At 32.5% G+C, this 26,296-nt stretch overlaps 2 long non-coding RNA genes across 2 annotated transcripts in view; one reads left to right on the top strand and one right to left on the bottom strand.

Annotated features, from left to right (window-relative positions):
* Positions 1 to 15,633, top strand: part of LOC112006258 (uncharacterized) — a 57,106-nt gene extending 41,473 nt beyond the window's left edge. Inside the window, exons 2-4 of the long non-coding RNA XR_010625197.1 lie at positions 12,433 to 12,496; positions 14,901 to 15,091; positions 15,573 to 15,633. This is a non-coding gene — a long non-coding RNA (uncharacterized LOC112006258). The remainder of the gene's footprint in view (positions 1 to 12,432; positions 12,497 to 14,900; positions 15,092 to 15,572) is intronic.
* Positions 15,634 to 22,743: 7,110 nt separating this feature from the next.
* LOC136063571 (uncharacterized) lies at positions 22,744 to 25,593 on the bottom strand. Its single transcript, XR_010625204.1, has 4 exons — positions 25,230 to 25,593; positions 23,662 to 23,882; positions 23,182 to 23,304; positions 22,744 to 23,082 (listed from the first exon to the last, which is right to left on the bottom strand). It is a non-coding gene; the product is annotated as an uncharacterized LOC136063571 (long non-coding RNA).
* Between the last annotated feature and the right edge of the window lie 703 nt (positions 25,594 to 26,296).

Below are 26,296 nucleotides of genomic sequence, written 5' to 3' on the forward strand. Positions count from 1 at the left end.
TCCGAAGAAATGATTCATCGAAATAATGAGTCACCATTGATATCGACACATCTGAGATCGCAAAATGTTCGGGAGTTCCTCTATGCAATCCTTTTCCTTCTTCTAGTTGCTGGATATCTCGTTCGTACACATCTTCTCTTTGTTTCTCGAGCCTATAGTGAGTTATAAACAAAATTCGAAAAGGTCAAATCTTTGATGATTCCATCATACATGATTGAGTTGCGAAAGCTTCTGGATAGGTATCCTACATCTGAGCTGAATTCTTTCTGGTTAAAGAATCTCTTTCTAGTTGCTCTGGAACAATTAGGAGATTCTATAGAAGAAATAGGGGGTTATGCTTCCGGCGGCAACATGCTATGGGGCGGTGGGCCCACTTATGGGGTCAAATCAATATGTTCTAAGAAGAAATATTTGAATATCAATCTCATCGATCTCATGAGTATCATACCAAATCCCATCAATCAAATCGCTTTTTCGAGAAATACGAGACATCTAAGTCATACAAGTAAAGAGATCTATTCATTGATAAGAAAAAGAAAAAACGTGAACGGTGATTGGATTGATGATCAAATAGAATCTTGGGTCTCGAACAGTGATTCGATTGATGATAAAGAAAGAGAATTCTTGGTTCAGTTCTCCACCTTAACGACAGAAAAAAGGATTGATCAAATTCTATTGAGTCTGACTCATAGTGATCATTTATCAAAGAATGACTCTGGTTATCAAATGATTGAACAACCGGGAGCAATTTACTTACGATACTTAGTTGACATTCATAAAAAGTATCTAATGAATTATGAGTTCAATACATCCTGTTTAGCAGAAAGACGGATATTTCTTGCTCATTATCAGACAATCACTTATTCACAAACCTCGTGTGAGGCTAATAGTTTTCATTTCCCATCTCATGGAAAACCCTTTTCGCTCCGCTTAGCCCTATCCCCCTCTAGGGGTATTTTAGTGATAGGTTCTATAGGAACTGGACAATCCTATTTGGTCAAATACCTAGCGGAAAACTTCTATGTTCCTTTCATTACAGTATTTCTGAACAAGTTCCTGGATAACAAGCCTAAGGGTTTTCTTATTGATGATAGTGACGATATTGACCGTGACCTTGATACGGAGCTGGAGCTTCTAACTATGATGAATGCGCTAACTATGGATATGATGCCGAAAATAGACCGATTTTAATTAATGCAAAAAACAGATTTTATGAATGCAGTAAGTAGATTTGAATATACAGTAAATATGATGTGCAGAGAGCAAATTTTATTAATGTAGAAACAAATTTTATCAATGCAGAAAAATATATTTGATTATTGTGAAATTCAAACATGAAAAAACATTCAGATTTGGTGTTTAAATTTAGAAAACACGATTTCACTAGATGTTTTATGAGAAAACAGTGAACAATTTTTTAAACAGTAAACATAAAATAATTTATGCTGAAAAGAGAGTGAACAATTTCTTAAATAATGCAAAATAGAAAATAATTTTATGCAAAATCGTATAAATAGTTTATACAAAAAATAGTGAATAATTTTTATGAGAAAACAATGAAAAATTTTAATTAATGTACAAATTAAATTCATATTTTGAAATTAAAATCTCTATATTTTACAATGCTTCTGTTTAAATAAATAAAAACATAAAAAAAAAAAAAAAGCCACTTACTTTTATCTTTATGTTTATTTGTCGATTATCCCCAAACAAAAAAAAAACAAAAAAAAAAAAACAATTTAGACATAATTTTCCCATTTTATTTATAAAACGTACTCGAGCCTGGTATACTCGAGTATTCTGTTGCATAGAACTCGAGTTTACCAAGCTCGAGTACCACATAATTTTTTTTAATCGCCCAAATTCCAGCTCAGCAGCGCACGGTGGCAAAATTAAGAGGAACTCGAGTTTCAGAAACTCGAGTTCTTGAAAAAGTGGTAGTTTCCTATTTATTTCCGAAATAGTGTTTTTTTCCTAAAAATTTCAAAAATAAGTGGTATTGGGCCATTTTGGCCCTTGTTTTGGTAGTACCAAGATAATCCACTCGGCAGCTTTCACATTTTAACGTAGTTTTGATTATCAATCTGTGTACTAATAATACATGAGTTTAGCAAATTAGATAAGATGAATATTTGCACTAAATTTGGCTTGCTTTTATATATATCATTCTCCCTCTTTTGTCTTTCCGAACAAAAAATATAATTTCAAAAGGATAGTGATGGAAGACAAAAATCTTACAACAATTTAGACAACTTTTTAATGGAAATTTCATAGATATTATATCACCAAAAAAATAAATAAATAAATAACAAATTGACTTGCCAATAGGCTAATAACCCAACAACATTCCACCCTTGTGTTTTTTTTTTTTTTTTTTCTTTTTAGTTGGGAAGTGGGAATTTGAACTTTATTTATAAAAAAAAAATACCCACTTAACATCAGAAAATGAACAAGAAACCAAAATTTCACTTTGTTTTCTCTCATATGATAAGTTTTTAAATCCATTGAATATTTATATTATGAGGATCTATTATATTGTGTGCAAAATTGAATATTGGCTTATGAATCTTAATAGTCCAGACTCATATAGATGATCCTCATATTATAATTTTTTTGACAATTAATACATAAGGGTACTATACCAAGAGGGCTATAAAACAAGTGTGGGGCTGCTATTATACTTGTTCAACTTTTGAAACTTGATTATTCACTGATCTTTCACACTCATCCCTTACAATTAAACCTACATATATACAAGGAAAAATGATTGAAGAAATTACAATTAAATTTAACACGGAATTAAAGCCAACATAATATAGTTGGAAATCACAACTTTACAGAAACTTTCGTTTCCCTTTTTTTTCACAGCTTATTAAAGTGATAGAATGCGAATAGTATAACTTTGCTTTTACATGTGATTATCACTAATATTACTTTTAGTGTACATTAATCATGATCCATCGTTTATAGTTATAAAAAAAGTTATGAAATTTATTGTGTCATTATTAGATATATTGATAAATAGTTCTAAGATCTCGCAAATTGGATTGATTTACCTATTTGTTGGATCTCCTTGTTTATAAAGTTGAACAACAAAGCTTGCCATAAATTCAACCGCTTGACGTCAAGCATAGTTCCCCAACTTGCATCAATGATTCAAAGCAGAGAAAACACCCATTGGACCTCAGCACCAAAAGAAAACCGTGTGGACCACAAGTGTTTCCTTTCCACTCTTCGCCATTATTAAAGCAACCCTTGTCAATTGTCAAATGCACATGCACTACTACTGTAGTTTTTAACTTCTTTCTTTTTAAACCTTTTCTGGGTTCACACAGAAATTATATACTGCTCTTGTTGATACGTACTAGCTAGGTTGTCTGAAATTTCAAGGCCCACTTGGAGTTAATTCGGGAAGGGTAAAAGCTTAGTCTAAAACTTATCTTGATGGGCTTCAGTGAGGCCTATGACTTTTTTAAGGGTTAAGTAAGGCCCATGGCTGAATTGGGGATGGGGGTGATGATTTCATGATAGCCTTTTTCACATAATGATAATATCCACTTTCTTCTTTGGGGAAAGAGTTTGCATAACTGACTCAAGGCAGTTTTGAGTTTTCACATTTTAACACAGTTTTGCATATCATTCGTTTGCTAATAATACCTTTGTTTATCAAATTAGATAAGATCAATATGTGCACTAAATTTGGCTTGCTTATATACACAAATATAATTTCAAAGGGGAGTGATGGAAGACAAAAATCTTACAACAATTTATACATATCTAATGTATTATAAGTTTTTAACGGTGAAAAATTAATTTCATAGATGTCATATTATATCACAAATAAAATTAACAACTTGTTTCCTCAAAAAAAAAAAAAAAAAAACTTGTTTTTATCAATCAAAAAAATAATAAGAATAACTTGACTTGCCAATACGTTAATAACCCAACTACATTCTATCCTTGTTTTTTTTTTTTTTTTTTTGATAATTTTATAGTTTGGAGAGCGTGAGAATTTAAATCTTAAATGTATCAATCACAAACATTAGGAATTGCCAACTAATTGAATTACAAGACATTACATCCTTGTTGATAGCTATTGTTTGCGGATTTGATCCCGTTTGTAGAAGAATACATAGTTAATTAAGGATTAAAATAAAAAATATTGTTGCCAATGAAGTATGGACAATGAAACTAAACTCATCAACAATCCTAAAATAAGTCAATTAAAAGCTTCTTGCTTAAGTTATATGTTGGTGTTAAAGGAATACAAATCCTCTTTACCATCTTTTGAGTTCCACCATTCACAACTTGCCATTTATTTGTTTCACTTTTTATATAAAAATAATCAAAAAAAAAATCAAAACACATGGCATACGTACTATGATTGGTGGAAAAAAAAAAGTGAAACACAAAAAGTGATACAAAATATTTTTATTCAATTTCAAATAATATCAATCAACAATTTTATAATGCATTAAACATCTTTGATTATGAATTTATGATTAAAAGGAACAATCTCAAATAAACCAAGATCAAATTTCAGGTAATTTCTTCCAAATTGATGTTCCAATATCTTTTTGTCATTTATTTATCCACACTTTCTTTCTTTGTTTTTTTTTTTTTTTTTAATTTTTTTATATATATAAAAAGGAGAGAGAGACGAGATGCCCTAAAATAGAAAATAAATAATTTATTTTACGAAACCTTCGTTTCCCTTTTTTTTTTCACAACTTATTAATGTGATAGAATGCGATTAGTATAACATCGCTTTTACACGTGATTATCACTAATATTATTTTTAGTATACATTAATCATAATCCATCGTCCATAGTTATTAAAAAAATTGTGAAATTTGTTGTGTTATTATTAGATATATTGATAAATAGTTCTAAGATCTTACAAATTGGATCGATTTACCTATTGGATGGAACTCCTTGTTTATAAAGTTGAACAACAAAGCTTGCCATAAATTCAACCACTTAACGTCAAAAAATAGGACAAACCAAAGTTGCATCCAAAAGTTAATACCTATCATTATTAGAATCAACTTTTTTTTCCTTCTCAAAAAAAAAAAAAAAAAAAAAAAACCACCAAACAAACGAACTTTATAAAGAGAGAACATTAATAGAGGAATATCTCTTTCCAAAGGTTAGTTAATTTGGCACGATAATTAGACCTCTTTCATATGATACATTATTAAACAGTTTGAGAGCAAAACTCCTTTCATAATACATACCAAAATTGTCCTAAAGTAAAAACATACAAATGTCCACAGGGACTGTCAAAAACAATTAAATCCTAGTCAAGATCCGAACCTTTTTCTAGTTAGAGCATCAATGCATTTGTTTGCTTCACGGAAATAGAAATTCATCTTCAATTGAAGAATTTGACTTACGAGAATCTTGCAATCTAAAATAAGAGAATCATGAAAGAAGACATCACACCCAAGGCTTTTCTCTTTTCATATTCATCCAGTGAGCGTGGTCCACAAAATCTACCAGTCTAAACTTTTAGGTTGGTTTAGACATGGGAGCAAGGAATGGTAGTTTTTTAGAATCTTTATTAGGAGTTGGAATCAGAGGTAGTGGGACCCTTCAAAGTTCTAGATAAGGAGAGAGAGATGGGCTCAATTTGAAGCCTTCAACAGCGCTCTACATCTTCTTGATTCCAACAATATATAACAAGGCACGCCCAAATGCACCTCCCACTCCCATTCCTTCGTCAATCATCCTCTACTAAAAGACAAACATACCCCCGATATTTTCATCGAAAAAATGTTCTTACATGGACAGCTCTGTCTTTTGGTCTTCTTACTCTGAGTCTGAGTTCGTAACTCATGAGAAATTATTTGCTCTTCCCGGGTGGACCACTGACGTGTCTTCCTGCTGATATGGACCAATAAAAGGAAGCCACATACCCATCTTTTCTTACTCAGCTCCACATCACCCTTACCCATTAACCTAACTATAATTAAAAAATCAAACCAAGGTTAACAAGCATCTCCACTTACCCAACTGGAATCCCAAAATCAAAGCCAAAATCAAAATTTCTCTCAAACATTGAAACACATTTGCCTATTTCTTTCTCTCTCCCTACTCTATTTCCCCAATATCTTGATGCCTTAGACCAAAGACACGATCCATCGAACAAAGGCTCCCTTTCAAAAACCCAGTGCTGAAACCCAACACAGAAATTGCCGATACCAGCATTTCTCGAAACGTATCGGTTTCTAAATCAAAGGCGGCAATGATGCACTCACCTCCGCTGCAAAGCTTGAACACCTAGTGGAGAGCGTCGTTGAGATGAGTCCCACATGGGAGTGGGCCCTCCCATACCTCAGTCGGCTTTTTGTAGTGAAAGCCCTCAACCAATTTCCACGCGCTAGTTTTCAGCGAAAACACGACCACGAGAGGTGCGCTGACGGCCTTGACGAGCTTGTAATCGTCGATAGAGGGAGCGTAACCGAACCCATATGCCAAAATAGCGTGATCGAATCCGTAAGGAGTCGAGGCATCAGGTATTCGGGCAAACTCATGGGTAGCCGGGTTGAAAACAAAGGTGTTGGGTTGAGGCTTAAGGCCAAAATACAAGATTTTGTGATACAAGGCCAAAGCATGTACTAAGGCAATGATGTGCATTAAGGTGTGTTGGGTGATGCACAGCTGTGTGCATTGAGGTGTGCACTGGGGTGCGTGGGGTGCTGCTGTGAGGTGCGTGGGCTGCTGCTGTGTTGTACCAAGGAGTTGAGCAGTTGGTTGGGATGGTCAGGGTAGTTAGTTAGTTAGGCTGCTGTGTTTTGGTATGGTTGTTTAAATTTGGAGTTGTAATTGCTCTTTAGAAGCTCAATTGTCCTGACATTAGTTTGAAGCTCAATTGTCCTAGCATTAGTTTATATGTTAGGCCATATTAGCTATGTTAGCTTTTAGTTATTGTATTTGCAAATAATTTTTGTGTTTATAGATGAGGTTGATCTTTGTTTTTGGTGTTTGGATCTCATTGTAAATTTTGTTCATTTTGGCAATAAAATTTCTCAATTGTTAGGCAACTTGTTATTGAGTTTGAGCTTGTTCGAATAGTGCCTCTCTCATTGAGTATCAGGGCAAATTATTGGTAATGTTGTTAAAAGGGCAATTCTCAATTTTGTTTTGATGGATGAACTCTTCAAAAAAATAAGGTGCTGATTCATCTTTTTTGATACCATTCAAAGGGAGATATACACAAAAGTTATACAAATGCTGGGTTGTACCAGCATATTTTGTCTTATGTCGTGAAGCCAACCTTATAATCCCAACCAAAACAGCACATTCAATACACTCAAATACAACAACATTCACTATTATATCTGTTACAAGAAAGTGGCACAAGGTTATGGTTATATGTCTACTCTAGAAGAAGGAAAGCATAAAGAAGGAATACTTTACAATGCCAACCAAAACAGCACATTAGAATCAAGAAAGATAATTGAACAAACAATTGAAAACTTTTTACAAAGGCATAGATATTAGACAGGTCCACACCACAACTTCTTACCCCTTTCTCATTCATCAAATCAGATATATACAATTACAATCAATCCTCATGAGCTGTCTGTAACCAACTACCTCCTCCCTTAACTAACTCCACGTCATCAACACTATCTACTAATTGACTTAACTACACAACACCTCAGGTTACATTACAACTAAGCACACATTAAGCACCATACAATCAGTTACAACTAAGCACACACTAAGCACCATACAATCAGTATCCTAACAACAGTATCCTAACACTATACAATTTTTTACTAGAGGATGAGAAGGCATAACAAAAGAAAATATACAAAAAAGAATGTAATCTAACATTTCCTATGAATAGGCCTATTTTCATTGCCTTCGAAATACAAAAATAACTACTGTAGCTTTCACTCCTCTAATCATTAGTTACTTGATTAATCTTCCAACTTAAGAACTTGTCAAAAATCTTCAAAGTTGAATACTTATATGATAACTTCTAAGTCAAATCATTTTTGTCTAGGATTTAGTTGTGTAAAACCATTTGAGAAAGAATTCTGCACAAATAGAGATGGACATTTTTAGTTATTAGTAACAAGGTAATAACTATTGATACAAATAAATAAACGTAACTAATGAAGAATAAAAAATAGAAATAGCAAGTATTTTATCTAACTTAGATGATTCAAGAAATCATTACTTTGAAGCATACTCGTGAAGCTGAAATTTGGAGAAGCATTGCTCCAATAGGAAAAGGGGTTCTACATTCAAATTAACTCAACCTTAAATGTTAGATATTTTTTAAAATGAACATTCAATTACACAAATCAATAATTTATTTATTTTAATTTACTTTTACCTGATTCGGATGTTGAAAATGACTTGGACTAATGGTTGTTGGCATGGCTGGAGGAAGGAATACCTATCAAATATTATAAGAGATTAATATGGCATCATTAAAAAAAAAATAATAAAGAAGATGATGCAAGGGACGTAGATCATACTTGATTATTATAACTCTTATCCATGGGTACACTAGATGGGTGCTTTGGTTGGCAAAGACCTATACATTGTGGAGCATAGGTTGAGTTTTGTGAATTAATGACAACTGTTCTAAAGGCATATAGTTTCATAGGACAACTGTTCTAAAGGCGTGCCTCGTTATGGCGTGAAGTCACCGACAACTCATCATTTGCACTTGTTGGTTTTACATGATCATATAAAACACTATCTTTCTTTGCATTTTTTGTCCATCTTTTCAAAATATATTGAATATGCAGCTCTGTGACATTTTTCACAATAAGTATTCGCAAAGCATGTCAACAAAGTAACCCCAATGTTTCAAACATTTTACAACTACATGTCACAACATTATTCGAGGAGTTAAATTGGACAACACGAACCCTATGACCACCTCCTACGATAACTTCATAGGTAAAAGACTCTCCATCAGAATACACATCTTGGTGTGTGACCCCCAAGGTAGAAGCAATTTCTAACTCAAATCTTTTGAAAAATGTACGAGTATAAACAGAAAATGCATGTTCTAAAAGTCCACAATTCTTGACTATTTGAGAAGATGTACCTTGTTTGCAACGAAAATCCTCTTCTAACTCTTCTACTCGCATATTTTTTGAAGCTTTCTCATACTCGTGTACAAATTTTGTTAGCCTCATTGTTTTGCACGCCATATTTGAAAAACATTATTTACACTCTCACTCCTTGATGAAGCTTTCATTCTTGTAGAGAAAATGTTATGACTAAAAACTGAACACCACCTTTCTCGATTTTTACACAAAGTGTTAAGCCACTTATTACCCACCAAATTGTAATCTTTAAGTAAGGCATCCCAAGAAGACTCAAACTCTGATTTAGTCTCATAATTATAAAGAATCTTATTGAATCTACTCTTGAATTCAGGAATCCCATAATGCCTTGGTAAATTTTCTGCAGCTTATTTTGAGATATGCCATAAGCACAAGCGATGACATGTATCAGGAAACATAACTCTTATAGCATTCTTCGTTGCTTGACATTGGTCAGTAAAAATTGTCTTTGGTTTTTGATTTCCCATTGATTCTAAGAATGTATCAAACAACCAAGTAAAAGAAACAGTTGTTTCATCCAATAAAAATGCACAGTCAAAAAGTACATTCTTCCAATGATGGTTGACACCTACAAATGGGGCACATTTCATATTATACTTGTTAATTCGATATGTAGTGTCAAAACATATAACATCCCCAAAAGAGTTATAATCAATCCTTGATCTATCATCTCTCCAAAAAAAATTTGTCATTTGATTTTCTTGATCAACTTGAATTGCATAAAAAAACATAGGATCTTCTACTTACTTCTGTTTAAAGTGGTTTACTAAACTTTGAGCATCTCCAGCCTCAACATTGATTAACTTCTGCTTGTTCACCACATTATAGCAATCTTGTTTTATAAATCCAACATTTTCAAACCCTCTAGAATCCTCAACTAAATAGGAATATGCGCTTATTGTTCTTATACCCGCTTCCTTGAAAGTTTTTATAACACCTAACTGAGCATCAGTTATTTTTCAATTCGCCTTAGAAATGGCCTTTCTTCTGGCTTTGCAAGCTTATGATTATGAGTAGGATTGAAGTGAGTAACCTTCCACTCATCATTTGTCACTATAAACCGGATACTAGCTTCACAACCGGTCCTAGTTTGTAATTTTTTGAACTTCTTATCATCCAAATTGTCACTATCTCATGGGAATCCTTCTTTTGAACACACATAATCTCATTGTCTTACAACATTTTTTGCATATCTGATTTTTTTCTTTCCGAACACTGAACCCAATTCAAATGGCATAGTCATTGTACAATTTATATGCTTCATCCTCACTATGCACCACCATTCCAAGAAAAGTTTCAATATCTTCAACACCTTCCTCATTGACTCTAATATCTATGATTAAAAACACCATAACATTCAAATGCATCAGCATTAGCAACAGTAACAATCAAATGCAAAAAAAAAAAAAAAAAAAAAAAAAAAAAAAAAAAAAAAAAACCAAAGGAACGCAACAACGTTATAATACTAAACTTAAGGTCTCAATTAAAGACTTATTCTAAAAAAAAAAACTTGTAATCTAGAGTTAAAAACAAGGGCTCATAGTCAGGAAAACTAAATAGAAAGAAAATAAAAATTGCAACTTCAAGAATAAAATTTTTTTCTGGTCAATTTAATATTTTATCATCTATTTGGGTCAACAATTCAAATTGAATTGTTGAGATTGAGTATGTTTTTAAGACCACATTATCTAGCCTCATGTTCTATCATAAACTCTTCTCTTGCCACATTAGCAAGGCATTTTTAAGGCCAATTGACACTTTTTTTTTTTTTTTTTTGGTGAATGCTATTGACACTTGGTTTGACAAATTCTATCCACTTTACAATCTCTCTAATATCATTAATTGACTTTCGTAACTCATAAAAACAATAAACATCACTGATAATGTTACAAACAACTAACATTCTTCCATTATGGTAATCAATGGATTCAATGAATATAAAGATAGTCAAAGAATAAACATCCAGTATAGGAGTAGCCTTTGTGCAGAGCAGAAAAGTAGCCTACACGTGGGAATGGGAGGATTTTTGTCTAATATTTTGGTCATTAAGAAATAGAATTTAGGCTAATTTTGATATTGAGAATCCAAAAAATGCAGTACGAGAAATTGATTTGGGTTAAAATTAAAAAGCTTGTTTTTTAATTCCTTTTGTTTTATTTCATTCCACTGCTCTGTTCCTTGTATATATAAGCAGAGCTGTACTTTTCCTATTCATTCAATGAGAAATTTCTTTCTCTCATCTTCATCTCTAAGTAAGAAGAGACTAATAATGACCAAGTTTATTTTTTTTTAGGCTAATTGAACATTAAATATACCTATAAAAAAAGTTTCTCCAAAATCCAGGCCCCCCCCCCCAAGTCAAAGAGTAGCTCCGTCGCTGTCTTAGCCTTTTTATCAAACATGTTGAAGGCACTATATTATAAACTACATAGAGATAGAACAGAGCAAGAAAATAAGACTCTGAAGAGTGAAATGAGACTTTGTAACATACCTTGATCAGCCATGGTTAGTTGCGATGGTGAGCATTGGATTCCAGCAACCACTTTAGTCATAAGGAAAAGAGGGAAACAAGCTGGAAAAAGTTAGACCTAAGAACAAAGATAGTTCAAAATCTCATAGAGCTTGTTCTTCAATGATGCAGGGAGCTGGAGAGTAGAGAGTTGGGCGGTGAGCAAATAATTTGGGTTTTAGAATTTTTGGTGAAGCAGCAAATAAGCTGGGTGGTGAAGTAGGATTAGAGAAGTGAAAGTGTATTTCAAGTTTTGTTATTTTAATCTCATAGAGCTTGTTCTTCAATGCAGAGAGGTAGAGAGAAGAGAGCTGGGCGATGAGCAAATAATTTGGGTTTTAGAATTTTTGGTGAAGCGGCAAGCTGGGCGGTGAAGCAGGATTAGAGAAGTGAAAAGTGTATTTCAAAGTTTTGTTATTTATAAGGCTGAAGGAGTATTGCACAAGTTTGTTGCTGACTCAACTTTTCTTTAATACATGACATTTTTTATTGGTCCATATCAGCAAGGAGGACCACATCAGTGGTCCACCAGGAGGAGCAAATAATTTCTCTTGAGAGACTCTCACAGTGACAATGACGACGCACATTTCCCAAACAAAGGAAAAAGAAACAGAAAAAGAAAAAAAAAAAAAAAAAGAAAACAAACAAACAAACAAGATTGCTTAGATGACAGAAAAGGAATATTGTAGTGTCATATTTATTGGTCTACTTAGATTCTTTTTTTTTTTTTTTTTTTTGAGAATATGGTCTACTTAGATTCAATTATATATATTCACACAGTTGACAAACAACATCGGTTTCTCTTTTGGGTAACCAACAAAGGTTGTTCTGCTAACGTTTGAGAGGCTCTCGGTGATGGGTTCTGCTTAGCTTACCTCCTGTATCTGTATGTTCCTTCTGACCCTTTTTCGTTTCTTTCCAGTTATGTAGAATTCTAATTGTATCTGGGTTTTATAGTTTTTTCTGGTGCTAGGGATTAAGGGCATGTTTAGTTGATGATTATTATTGGTTTTAAGCTGTTGAAGTTGTAAATTTAATAGCTTTCCGCTTTGGGTGTTATAAGGGTACGGTAAGTTTTTCTTTTTGCTTTTAGACTGTTGGATTTTACATGAGGATATTTATGTGGGTAATGCTTCTTTTCCTGAATTGGGGTTGGATGAGGCTCAGAGGGTTGCATAGTTAGGATTTAAACAACACTATACTTTAAAAGTTTTTGTCTTTTGGGGCTGTCCAATATAGTCTGGACTCTGGAGGAAAGGGGGTTACTTTGATGGCACTAAGAAAGTTATTCAGAAAGTTTCCTAGGTTCTTCACTGGATATGATTAAGCTATTAGCGTATATGAGAAACATTATATGAATGTAACAAGTAAAAGCTTTGTTAAATTTGAGAACCCTGTGTTCACCAAATTCAATAGAAATGGTTCCTTCAATGTTTTCAATTTTTCTAAATTTGATATTTCAGATTTTGTGAAAAATTATGCATTTGAGTATTTGAGCTTCCTGTCCTATATGTAAATCACACAAAAAGAAAGCAAAATTATTCATCTGTTAGCTAGGCTGGACAACAGGGTAATTTCTTTGATTTGCCAAAAGACTTGCCCAACATTACATCAATTTATCAAATTTACTAATTTGAGTTGTTAGCAAAATGAAGGGCAGGTTGTTAGCAAATTGAAGACCAAGTGAATGACTTTTATTTTGGGCATAGATTAGGAACAAGATGGCGTGTCTTGTTTTTTTAAACATATGAGATGGGATGTGGCTGAATTTGAGGAGAGGAATGCTGGAAAAGAGAGGAACAGGATTCGGTCCCTTTGTTAAGATTATTTTAATTTTGTCCTCCCTTGCGATTCATTAGTCTCAAATGATATTGAAAATATTTCTTATAGTTGGTAACAGAGCATCATTGTTAGTATATTCAATTGGCAAGAGTGTCCTGAAAGATATAGAGGCTAATTTGGTTAGGTGTGGTAGAGGCTTGAAGCCTTGAACATGAGCCATGAAGGGGACGACTTGTTGGCATTCACATGTAAGTGTGGAGTTTGAGAGATTGATATAATAGTTAATCCCCAAACAAAATGGCCTAAGATTTTGAATTGAAGTTCTATCCAATGTGTATATCAAGGCGTCATTGAAAGGCTTTACAAGTGACAATCTTTCCATATCTCCTGCAATGCTAGTCCTTAAGGCAGGACTATTTGGCATTCACATACAGGAATGGTCTAGATTCATGCTATTTCTGCATCATGCTTAGCATCTTGTATGTTAGGAAGACAATTCCCCAAAGAAAGGCCAAAACGTTAATTCCCACCCCCTCCCCCCTCCCCACAAAAAGAAAAGGAAAAAGTTAAACTGCAACAATATGAAGGGTGCTTCACCAATTCCAATGTAGCCCTCTCTCCAGCACTGCTTTCCTTAAAGGGTAGGGGTGGTTGGTGACTCCTTGGGTCTGCAAGCATGAAGCATGTATACTTTCATCACCCCTTGAGTCTGCTATCCTTGTATGTTGGCATTTATTTTGATTATGGTAACCCATGTTACCTTCAACTTGGCTTAGCAACAACTATGTTTGGAAATATTTAGGGCATTTAAGAATTTTGCTAGGTGTGGTAAAATTCTCATAAACTCATTGCATGGATGACAAAGTATAATCATCAGTAAACCTAGTTCTGATTTGTTGGAAATAAAGGAGAGATATAACTTGAGTTTTCTTGAAATTCGCGCAAAATGAAATTACCAATAAACCATTATTAATGAAATAAACTTTATAGATAAATTCTCTTTTTATTGCTTATACTAGTGAGATCTCCAATAAGAAAGAAGTCTAACAAATAGCAACATTATTCGCTTGCTTAAAAAAGTACCTTTTTTATTTTTAAATTTCCTTTAGGCAGCTGGACATGTAAATGTTATAGACATATTATGGATCTGGTAAAACATTGAATTATATAAACGGAAATATCATAGTTTGTTTAATTTTTAAATTTGATTAAAGACATTAACTTCAGCCAACTAAGGTAATGGTTAAAAGCAATGAATTAAGATTGAACAATAGAAATGCATCACTAAAGCTCAGTAAGTAGCTAAGCCTGTCAACTTATATGACAAAGTCAAATGACAATTAATTTATGAATATATTATTTCTATAGTTGATGTGAATGATCATTTATTTTAAATTAGAATAAAATTAATAAATTTTTTATTTAAAAAAAAATAAAACTCCAACATGATTACTCTGCTAAATTGCTATTTATGCTTGTTCTCTCAAGCTTCAGTTCATATTTTGCAGGTTCCCATTTGTTAAAAAAGTATCATGATGGGAAATAGTATTGAAGATGATGATGATGATTCGTTCTCTAAGCCCCTTGGAAGATAGTCCGTCATTTATTATGGCATGGGTCACATGCTCAATGATATCACTGCTGCCTGTTGGTTCACTTACCTCTTATTGTTCTTGACAGATATTGGACTTTCTCCAAGGTATATATCTTATTACCTGGCCAGCAGTTTATAAAATCACATTATAGTTGTTATAGATGTTTTCTGTTGAAATTTTCTTCACATTATGTTGAAAAAGAACGATACATGGAAGGAAAGTGATGTTTATCCTGGGTAATGTTGAATTTTGTAATAAGGGATTTATCAGGTTCAAGTTTTATATGTTATTCGGGAAAAGTAAATCTGGTGATATTTAACTAGACTTAAACTCTTATTCTTTGCAGCATGATGTGATTTTAGTTTTGGAATATGGTGAAGTCAGCAAACAATTTATATCAAGCACACACTAACAACACTACCAAGAACTCCTTGATTTCCTTTCGCTTTCATTAAAATTGTTCTTGAATAAAGTTTTTTGTGTTGCTGCATTGAGTTCTGTTTAACTGGTATAAATGAATCGTTCAGCTCCTATAATTTTTTTTTTTTGACATTGTTGTATCATTTCGTTGGGATGCTGCTGCAGTTATGCGTTCAGGTCAAATAGCTGATGGATTTACAACCATATTTGCTGGTGAACTGGTATTTCCTTTTTCTTTTTGAAATGCTAAAACATATGTAACTAGTTACTGTACAATTAAACAAGAGTTCAATATTATATGTCTATCTGGTCCTTTGTTTTTTTTTTTTTTGGAATGCTTTTTAAGATCCATCATTGTTTTTTCCGTTTATTGATTTTCCTCTGTTTTATTTAATTCAATGGAACTTTCAAAATAGTGCTCAAGTTTGAGTCTAGTGACAAGTTAACATGTGTTTCTTGTACTTCTTACACGTGTTTGTTTGATTCATTTTGCATTGCTTGCTTCTAGTACAAGACTAAAATGTAGAAAAAAAAAGGGGGGGGGGGGGGGGAAAAGTTTAATGAAAATTTGATATTTGCAGTTTTGCACTAAAAAAACTAGGAAAAATACACATTGTGATGATAATACACAGAACAGTTATATTTTTGGCAAGGAAATCCTACACTTATATTCTCCAACCAATTTGCTATATCTTTTACACAAATACTACACTTCAAGTCTTCACTCTTCAACGGCCCTCCAATAAGATTAATTTTCGAGCGATATCTAATATAACAGTTTTTAGCTTTGAAAATACATATTAGCTACCATCAAGATATCTAACCTTTTGTTGAATATTTCGACTGCAATGGAGAAGCTTGCTTATGACATCCAATCCTCAATTGTGGCCTTCCTCATTACAAGCTTACTTTAGAAAAATGCACTTCTTGTGTACTGGTTATTGATTGTGCCCATAATAAATGTCAGTATGCTAGTCATGCATAATTTTTTTTTAAAAAAAAAAAAAAAAAAAAACCCTGACGATGAATTCTAACATGAAACGTTAAGAATCCTATAAATCTAATTTTAATCCTCTAGATAAACATATAGCCAAATTAAAGAAACTAATTATATGGACTAGAATTGAAGAGCTTAGCAATCGAAGGTACTAAATAAACAAGTATAACATTGCATTTGTACATATTCATAGATTGCCGTAAGACTTTTGTCTCCTATCACTATCCTTTCAAAATTATATTTTTATCCTCAAAGACAAATGAGGGTGAATGCCAGCCATTTTAAGTTCACATATGAAAAAGATCTAATAAGTGTGGAAAACTTAGTGGCAAACTCTTTCACCAAAGAAGAAAGCTGATTATATCTGTGAAAAATGCTAATATTATCATCCCCATCATGGACTGAGTAGGACAAAGTGGACTGAATGGACTGAGTATGGCCAAAATGGACTGAGTAGGACCGAATAGACCAAATAGACCAAATAGGGCCGATTAGGACTAAACCGATTGAATAGGACTGAATAAGACCAAAGTAGACATAATGGAACAAATAAGACCGAACTGGAGCAAAGTGGACCGCAGAGAACAAAGGTGTATTGAATAGGGCCGAATAAGACTAAAGTAGATATAATGGACCGAATAGGAAAAAACTGGATTGAGTAGGACCGAATAAGGCCAAAATGGACAGAATGGACCGAATGAAACGAAGTGGACCGAGTAAGATGAAAGTGGACAAAATGGACCGAATAGAACAGAAGTGGACTCAATAGACACCCCCACAATATCATGATATCAATAGTTCTATATCAAAAGCAAGTACACATTATTCATTCATCAAGATTATCTATTTCAAAAGAAATTTGGACCATTATTATTAAACTATATATATTATAATATACACATAGAAATGTATATATAGGAAATATAGTTAGACAAATAGTATGATAAAATCCAGGATATATATGGCTTGCTTGGTATAGTACCCTTACGTATTAATTGTCAAAAAAATGATAATGTGAGGATCATCTATCTGGAGTCTGAGCTATTAAGATTCATAGGCCGATATTCAATTTTTTCACACAATAACAGGTCATCATAATATAAATATTCAATGGATTTAAAAACTTATTATATGAGAAAAAACAAAGTGAAAGTTATATCATAATTTTTTCATAGTAAGAGTGTGACTTTTCTGGTTTTTATATAATATTTATTTTCCTTCAATGTAACTTAATAATAAGCATTTTGATATACTAATTAGCAAATTGGAAGATGTCTACTAGAAAAGAGTGGTGAGATTTGTACAGAAAAATTATATATAGATGACATATTTATTAAGTTAATTTTTTTAAAAAAGTACGGAAAAATTACATTATTACACAAGAGATAAAGGTGTACGTGCGTAAAAATAAAAAGTATACAACAATAATATATAATAAAAAAAATCATATTGACATCAGAATTGTGAATACCATTTCAGCATATAAACATACAAGTTTCTGTTGGTGGTCTCTTCACTCCCATTAATACTGCATCAAAAATTATAATTATAATTATATATATATATATATATATATATGTGACCGCTTTAATTTCATGTCTTGATTTAAAAGGGAGGAAGAGTTCAACAACATATATTTGCAAAATCTTCTGCATATTCTCCTCATGACGGAATGAAAAGTACTCTTTTGAGTCTTCCGAGTGTGTGACTATGTGAGAGAGACAACATTTAAGATTTAACTTTAACCCGGGGTAGGGGTTGTTGCTTTGTTGGTGAGATTTTTATTTATTATTATTTTTATATGTTATTTTGATACTTTCTATGTTATTATTCTAAGAACCTGTTTGTTTTACTTTATAGGTCATATTTACAGTATTTTAAAATATCACATATTTTACCATCATGTATTTTTTGTGCGATGATCACTCCACAAGTATAAATAATTGTGGGGTGTGGGTGTAAGTGGCAAGGGACAAAGTTTAAGTTTCTAAGATGAAACTTCACACACATATATACTTAAATTATGTTAAAGTAGAATTTATATCTTCTATAAAAATATACATCATATAANTATTCGGTCCTACTCAGTCCATTTTGGCCATACTCAGTCCATTCAGTCCACTTTGTCCTACTCAGTCCATGATGGGGATGATAATATTAGCATTTTTCACAGATATAATCAGCTTTCTTCTTTGGTGAAAGAGTTTGCCACTAAGTTTTCCACACTTATTAGATCTTTTTCATATGTGAACTTAAAATGGCTGGCATTCACCCTCATTTGTCTTTGAGGATAAAAATATAATTTTGAAAGGATAGTGATAGGAAGACAAAAGTCTTACGGCAATCTATGAATATGTACAAATGCAATGTTATACTTGTTTATTTAGTACCTTCGATTGCTAAGCTCTTCAATTCTAGTCCATATAATTAGTTTCTTTAATTTGGCTATATGGTTTATCTAGAGGATTAAAATTAGATTTATAGGATTCTTAACGTTTCATGTTAGAATTCATCGTCAGGGTTTTTTTTTTTTTTTTTTTTTTTAAAAAAAAATTATGCATGACTAGCATACTGACATTTATTATGGGCACAATCAATAACCAGTACACAAGAAGTGCATTTTTCTAAAGTAAGCTTGTAATGAGGAAGGCCACAATTGAGGATTGGATGTCATAAGCAAGCTTCTCCATTGCAGTCGAAATATTCAACAAAAGGTTAGATATCTTGATGGTAGCTAATATGTATTTTCAAAGCTAAAAACTGTTATATTAGATATCGCTCGAAAATTAATCTTATTGGAGGGCCGTTGAAGAGTGAAGACTTGAAGTGTAGTATTTGTGTAAAAGATATAGCAAATTGGTTGGAGAATATAAGTGTAGGATTTCCTTGCCAAAAATATAACTGTTCTGTGTATTATCATCACAATGTGTATTTTTCCTAGTTTTTTTAGTGCAAAACTGCAAATATCAAATTTTCATTAAACTTCATTATGTTAATAGCAATTGTTACTCTCTCTCTCTCTCTCTCTCTCTCTCTATATATATATATATATATATTAATACAAGATAGAAATTCTACTCTATCCTAATCTTAGTGTATATGTGTGTGAAGCTTTCTCCTGGAGACTTAAACCCCGGCCCTTACTCTCACACCTCAAAACACTTATACTTATGAAGTGACCATCGCATTTAGGGTGTATAGTGGTTATATATATATATATATATATTGGAATGATCAACGAACGACATTGAATCATCAATTAGCAAAGAGCATTACAATATGTACCATGACCATAATGTATTGAAACATTTTGCTATTTGGTTGGTTGTGATTTTCCAAATACATAAATTATAAATACACGTATATAAATAATTTTAATGGATGGGTATAAATTAAACATGTGTGTGACGATTTATCTTGAATCTTGTCCAATATTTGAGTACCACAATTTGGCCTCCTCAAACAAAAAATCTTGGCTCCACCATCACTGCTTCTTGATGTTTTTAATGGAGACATTAAAATTTCAAATTCTCCCTTAATTGTTGTAAACTATTGAATTTATCCAAAAAAAAAAAAACACTCATTAAATAAATGTTTCAACCTTAAATTACGATGAATGAAAATAATTGACAAAAGAGAGGAACCTATAAACACATGCCTAAATCGTTAAAAAAATTTAAAATATATATAGAATTGAGTTCAAGCTATATTATATGCAAATTATTATGATCCAAATTTTAACAACTTATGGTTACAATCTATAAATTAAAGAAGCTAGTTCAATTCTTTTCCCAAAAAAAAAAGTAAACTGAATTTATTTTATTAATTTCGTGGATAAATATGTCATCTATATATAATTTTTCTGTACAAATCTCACCACTCTTTTCTAGTAGATATCTTCCAATTTGCTAATCAGCACGTCAAAATGCTTATTATTAAGTTACATTGAAGGAAAATAAATATTATATAAAAACCAGAAAAAGCCATACTCTTACTATAAAATAATTATGATATAACTTTCACTTTGTTTTCACTCATATAATAGGTTTTTAAATCCACTGAATATTTATATTATGAGGATCTATTATATTGTGTGCAAAATTGAATATCGGCCTATGAATCTTAATAGTCTAGACTCCAAATAGATGATCGATCCTCACATTATAATTTTTTTGACAATTAATACATAAGGGTACTATACCAAGAGGGCCATGTATATCCTGGATTTTATCATACTATTTGTCTAACTATATTTCCTATATATACATTTCTATGTGTATATTATAATATATCTAGCTTACTAGTAAAGATATATAATGTCCAGGTTTTATGCCATATATGTATGTGCAAAAGCCAAACATCGTTAATTCTCCTTTTAAAAAAAAATTGTATTTGAACATTCTAAATTACAAACAGATAAAATTATACATTTTTGCTATGGCATGTGATATACCGGTACAAGTCTTGACGGCCGAGTTTAGCGACCGGATTAGACAAGAAAGGTTTCACATCTCAAATCATAGGTTTTCAAACTGAATTTGTTAGAAAGTCTAAGCAGTCGGCGAGACATAAATAAATTCAAAGAGAAAAAATGTTGTTCACAGTATTGTAGGAGTTCACATTGTTCATGAGTAGCAGTAATTTAGAAGTATTGCTTGTGCAATTCATCTAATTTTTTTTCTTAAAGTTGATGTGTGTGATTATGATTATATTTAATTAAGGATATCTATGGTTTAACATTATTAGGAGTTAGGATTCAACACTTTATAAATAGGATGTTTCCTATTTATAAATGATTTCTTCAATTTGTAATTTAATTGCAGTAGAGTCCATGGTACCCCTAATATCATTTTTTCGGATTTCCTTTATGATGATCAAATATCATAGTATGCATAAGATATGTGTCGAATTAGATTTACAAATCTAATCATACACATTATGAGGTGGCTGATCAAATATCATTGAAGGATGCTTGGAAGATATAGTGCAGGTGCATATCATAGATTGAAAGTACTATAAATCTTCTGGTTGTTTGAAGCCACAGTTTAGTGGTACCTGCCTTTATGTTCTCTTACTCAATAAATCATTCCTTTTTTTATAATAAAGGGTAAAGTGCGAAATGAATTATTTATATAAGTTGTGGGATTCTGTGTTATGTGTTAAGCCCATGATTATTGATAATTTATGACAACTTCTCTGCTAATTTACCTTCAACCAATACAAAAGGTACTGATTTGCGATCCTCGTTGTGGTTTTCATTAAATTTGCACTGAATTTCTAATCCAAAAGCTTTAATTTTGTGAGTGTCTTTGTGACTAGTTTACCATCTCATGAGACATGAGTTTTTTTTTTTTTAAGTAGGCTGATTAACCATAAATTTGCACTGTTTATGGTTTTCATTATTATTATTATTATTTGACTTATGATGCGTTTGCAAGAGTTTGTAGCATAACACTGTTATTTATTTATTTTATTTTTTTGGTTCCTCTCTAAACATTTAAAAATATATTAATTGATTAATTAGTAACATGAAAACAATAAAATACCAAACATATCAACTAATAGATGATCTATAGTAAAATTAATATAATTTAGGTCTTAATACATCCACTTGGCTCAAACTCTACTAATCAAAATTACAATTACAATGACTCAATTTCAACACAGTTATACTCAAGTAACTACGAGATTGTTTGGATAAGCTGTTTCAAAAGGTACGTTTTAAAAACGAGCGTTTTTAAAATGTGCATTTTGAAAACACCAATTTAAAAACCACATACAAGCGTTTGGTAAAAATGTGAAAATATACGTTTTTTATTTTTAAAGCCACATTAAGCGTTTGGATAAGCTATTTTAAAGACAGCTGTTTTGGATGTTAATCCCAAAAATGGACTTAACTATTTTGTTAAGATTATTTTGTCATTTTTCCTGTAATCACTATTTTCTTCAAACCCATTTACTATTCAACAAGAAAAAACTAATCCCATCCAATCCCAATGGTTTTGTTCAACCCCATCTATCTTAAATTTTTATTTTTATTTATTTTATTTTATTTTATTTTTTTTAACTTCACAACCAGTAAAGAAACAGCAGCCACACCAAACATCCAACCAAAATTTTACTCTAGTACCATCAGCTACCTCAAATTTAATGAAGCAAGAAAACTTTGTCCATCCTCCCTGAATATACTTCCATAAGCAAACCCCATACGGCCCATTAATAGACTTGGAACACCACCCACCCCTCACTGAACCATACGTTTGGTACAGAGACTTGGTATACCAACAGAACTAGACATTTAACTGTCACAGTTTTGAGGCTTGCTAAAAGAATAACACAGTGACAAGAGCCTTGAAGACATTAGGCACTATTACCATCCCATCTAATGTGCTTCTTATATGTGTGATACAACTATTCCACTAGGGCCATGTCATGGTTTAGATTTTAAATAACTAACTTTTAGACATAAAAGTTTATAGGATCCAAACAATGGTGACCATCTCACCAATGCATAATGCCAGTATCAGATTTAAAGAAAAATTTTAAATTTAACTCTCTCATGATAGAAACACAAAATGTATGCCATCTATAAAGCTTCCACAAGTAGAGAGGATATGACCAGCTGTAACATAAACTGACACCACCAAATCATTAAATCTGTCAATTGCTTTCAAAAACCTGCATAAGAATGTAAGGAAGGAGATTGTTAGGAGGTACATTGATGACAAAAATAGGTGCAACACAAGAATAATAGAGCAAAAGCATAGTTTTTATCACATTGACATATTTATATCATGAGGAACAGAACTCCGATGGCACTAGTAGTCCACGCAAGGTCCTGAGCAGCATCTTCTCTCTGCTATGTAATATGAACTGATGCAGCTGAGCAGCATCATCTTTCTGTTACGAAGAAATACAACACCAACAACAAATAGCTTTAAAAGGGCCATAATATACAACTCATATAGTAAGCTCCAATAAAAAGATTAAAAACAATTAAATAATAAATAAATAAATAAACCAAAAGCGAATCAAATTAATCATGATGATTACACAATGCATCAAATAAGAGAAAAAAACTCAATCACGAGTCAACATAATTAGCGAGCTTTCATCATACAGAGCATGATGCTAATCAATTAATGCAGGATAGGTTCAAAAAGTGATTAGAGACAACTACCAGTTTTACACAGATTACACCACCAAAAAAAAAATCACATTTTAGAAACTAATAAATAGGAAGTATCAAGAACTTACAGTTCATTCATAAGCATGAACATGACCAGCAAACACCACATCTACTTTTTACTTCACAAACCACGCCTCATACATTACTCTCATGGATTCACCCTCCAGAAAATGATAGTTGCAACTGTTATACCAAGGGGAATTCATTAGAACAATCAACCAAGGTGTCTCAGTCCAGTTAACTTTTGGTAGTTCCTCTTCAAGTCATTTGTATCGAGGGGTATATTTACCTGAAAAAATGGTAATGACAAGTAGATTTATTATTTTTACTTTTGCTGCATGAAATCCCCAATTTAATTGGGACGAAGCCTTATTTGAGTTGAGCTGAACTACAATGAGTTTAGCAAAATGAGACACTAACACATGCCATGCCAGCTTAAACAAAACACTATGGTAGCAATCTTGTCATTTAACCACATAAATTAGGAAGTCTTGATCATTATGTCTTGTCATCCCCTGTAAATTTTTTTTTTTTTTTTTTTTTTTTTCTTACAGCATTTTGGGGCAAAACCCCATCATTGAGGATGTAGTCCTAAGTAGTCCTAAAAAACTGATATACAATGTCAGTGAAAGATACTTGTTATGTTATAAACATTGAATATGATTGTCATTATGGAAACCAAAATCAAACAAGATCCCATATTGATAATTGAGGGGCCAATATATATATATATATATATATAGTTAGTTAGAAAAGTTCGCCAACATTAGTCATGACGTTTTTCTTTGTGTCTATATCAATTATTCATTATGATAGGCCAACTGAAGCATTAGAGGCTATTCAAGAGAGGAAGGACAGACTTGACCTTGCTCTGCCAGACGTCCATATGCCCCTTTTTTATAGCAAAATACCAAGATTGAAACATACGAATAATAATATGACCAAGAGGCATGAGCAATTATGCTTGCAAGACAAAGCTCAGCATACTTTCCCTGCCCACCACTTATAAACAACCACAATCCAGAATTTCCAGCAAATTGTTTGTTTCAGTAAATAGTACTCTTGCTCTTTTCCCTTTTGTTATCAGAACTATGCCCACTACAAGCACACAGAGATAGACACATCTAACCCTCAACTCCCCAGCAACACACATAAATACATTCCAAAATCTGTCAAACTCAGAAGGGCACCTCGGATAGAGAGAACACACAAACACCATACTGGAAGTGCATTTACAATACCCATTAAGCTTTTTATCACTAAAGAATGTTAAAGCCCATAAACACAATCCTAATTCTTGAATGAGAAACATAATAAAGAAAACTCCTATATCCATTTATTCCCAACCCACCCAAAAAAAAAAAACACGGGGGTCTAATTCCAATGATATCTATGTGTCTACAAATATAAAGCAATAATTATAATCAAAACCCAAAATGGGCAGGTCTCAAAAGCAGCCAAAAACCCAAATAAATTCACAACCCATGAAGAAACAAAAACAGCAGCAGCAACAATTCCCTCAGCCAAAATAAGTTCCAAAAGTTTGATTTCAAATTCAAACAATCATGTAACCCACCATCCAAAAAGCCCAAATCTATAACATAAATTCAGCAGAAGAGGAACAGAGAATTGTTACCTGGCAAGTGAGATGAAGAACGAAGACCATAAACAAAGCAGAAGTAGGAACAGAGAATAGAGAGCCCATGGAGATTGAGAGAATAGAGTAGCAGACATACATGGAGGAGTATAGACTGACTGAGAAAATAGAGGAGGAGATATACATGGGGGAAGGGATAAAGCGTATTTCTTATCGTATTAGCACTATTTTGATTTTCTAAAGGAAAAAAAATAGCGGTAACCCAATCTGCATTTCTGAAAAAGCAGAGCTTCACAGTGTTTTGTAAATGTGAAAAATCTGGATTTTGAAAATGCAAACGTGCTGATTTTGTGAAGCCAAACGGTTTACAAAATTACGCACGTTAAGGCTTTGTGAACAGCCTATCCAAACGGGCTCTACATCAGCAACATCTCCACTAGTCTAAAGCAGCAATAACAGCTCCACACAGCAGCAGTATCCATAATTCAAACAGCAGCAATTAATAGTATCTCCACAATAGGTAACTCTATGTGATGATCTTAACAATTACACAATGTTTTATGACTTTCTTAATTTGTTACACTTGTTTGCTGCGTATCTTTATTTACACAATGTTAGTTGTCTTTTTTTAAATGAATGTGCATAACTAATCATCACATCTATGGGTTTCTAATTAGAAAGGTGCTATAGTCCACAGCTTGGAAGGTGTTTGTGTTTTATATATGTAATTTTTCAAGCATGGGACTTATGGGAAAGGCTGAGTATAGAATTTATTTGACAAATTTACTTGTAGCCAAAATAGTTTAAACAAAAGAGGGTCATGCGGGTTGGAAAGTTCCAACAGAGAATGCTGTGGATCATTATTTGGGTTTGGGCTAAGGCTAACACCAGATATTTGTGGTAGCTCAAATCTCAAAGCCTCAAAACCTCGTCCTTCTTGGAGAATGCCATGGCCCAAATACGAACTCAAGCCTAAAGGAATTGTGCAAGAGAAAATAAAAATGAAGTGCACAGGTTTATGATGTTGATGTCATTGAGAACGGTGAATGATATCATGATTTCAAAGCCAAGGGCATCATTGTCACCGATTTGTTGCCTTTGATTGG

The sequence above is a fragment of the Quercus suber genome, unplaced genomic scaffold (assembly GCF_002906115.3).
Source record: "Quercus suber isolate HL8 unplaced genomic scaffold, Cork oak 2.0 scaffold_543, whole genome shotgun sequence".
Classification (NCBI taxonomy): domain Eukaryota; kingdom Viridiplantae; phylum Streptophyta; class Magnoliopsida; order Fagales; family Fagaceae; genus Quercus; species Quercus suber.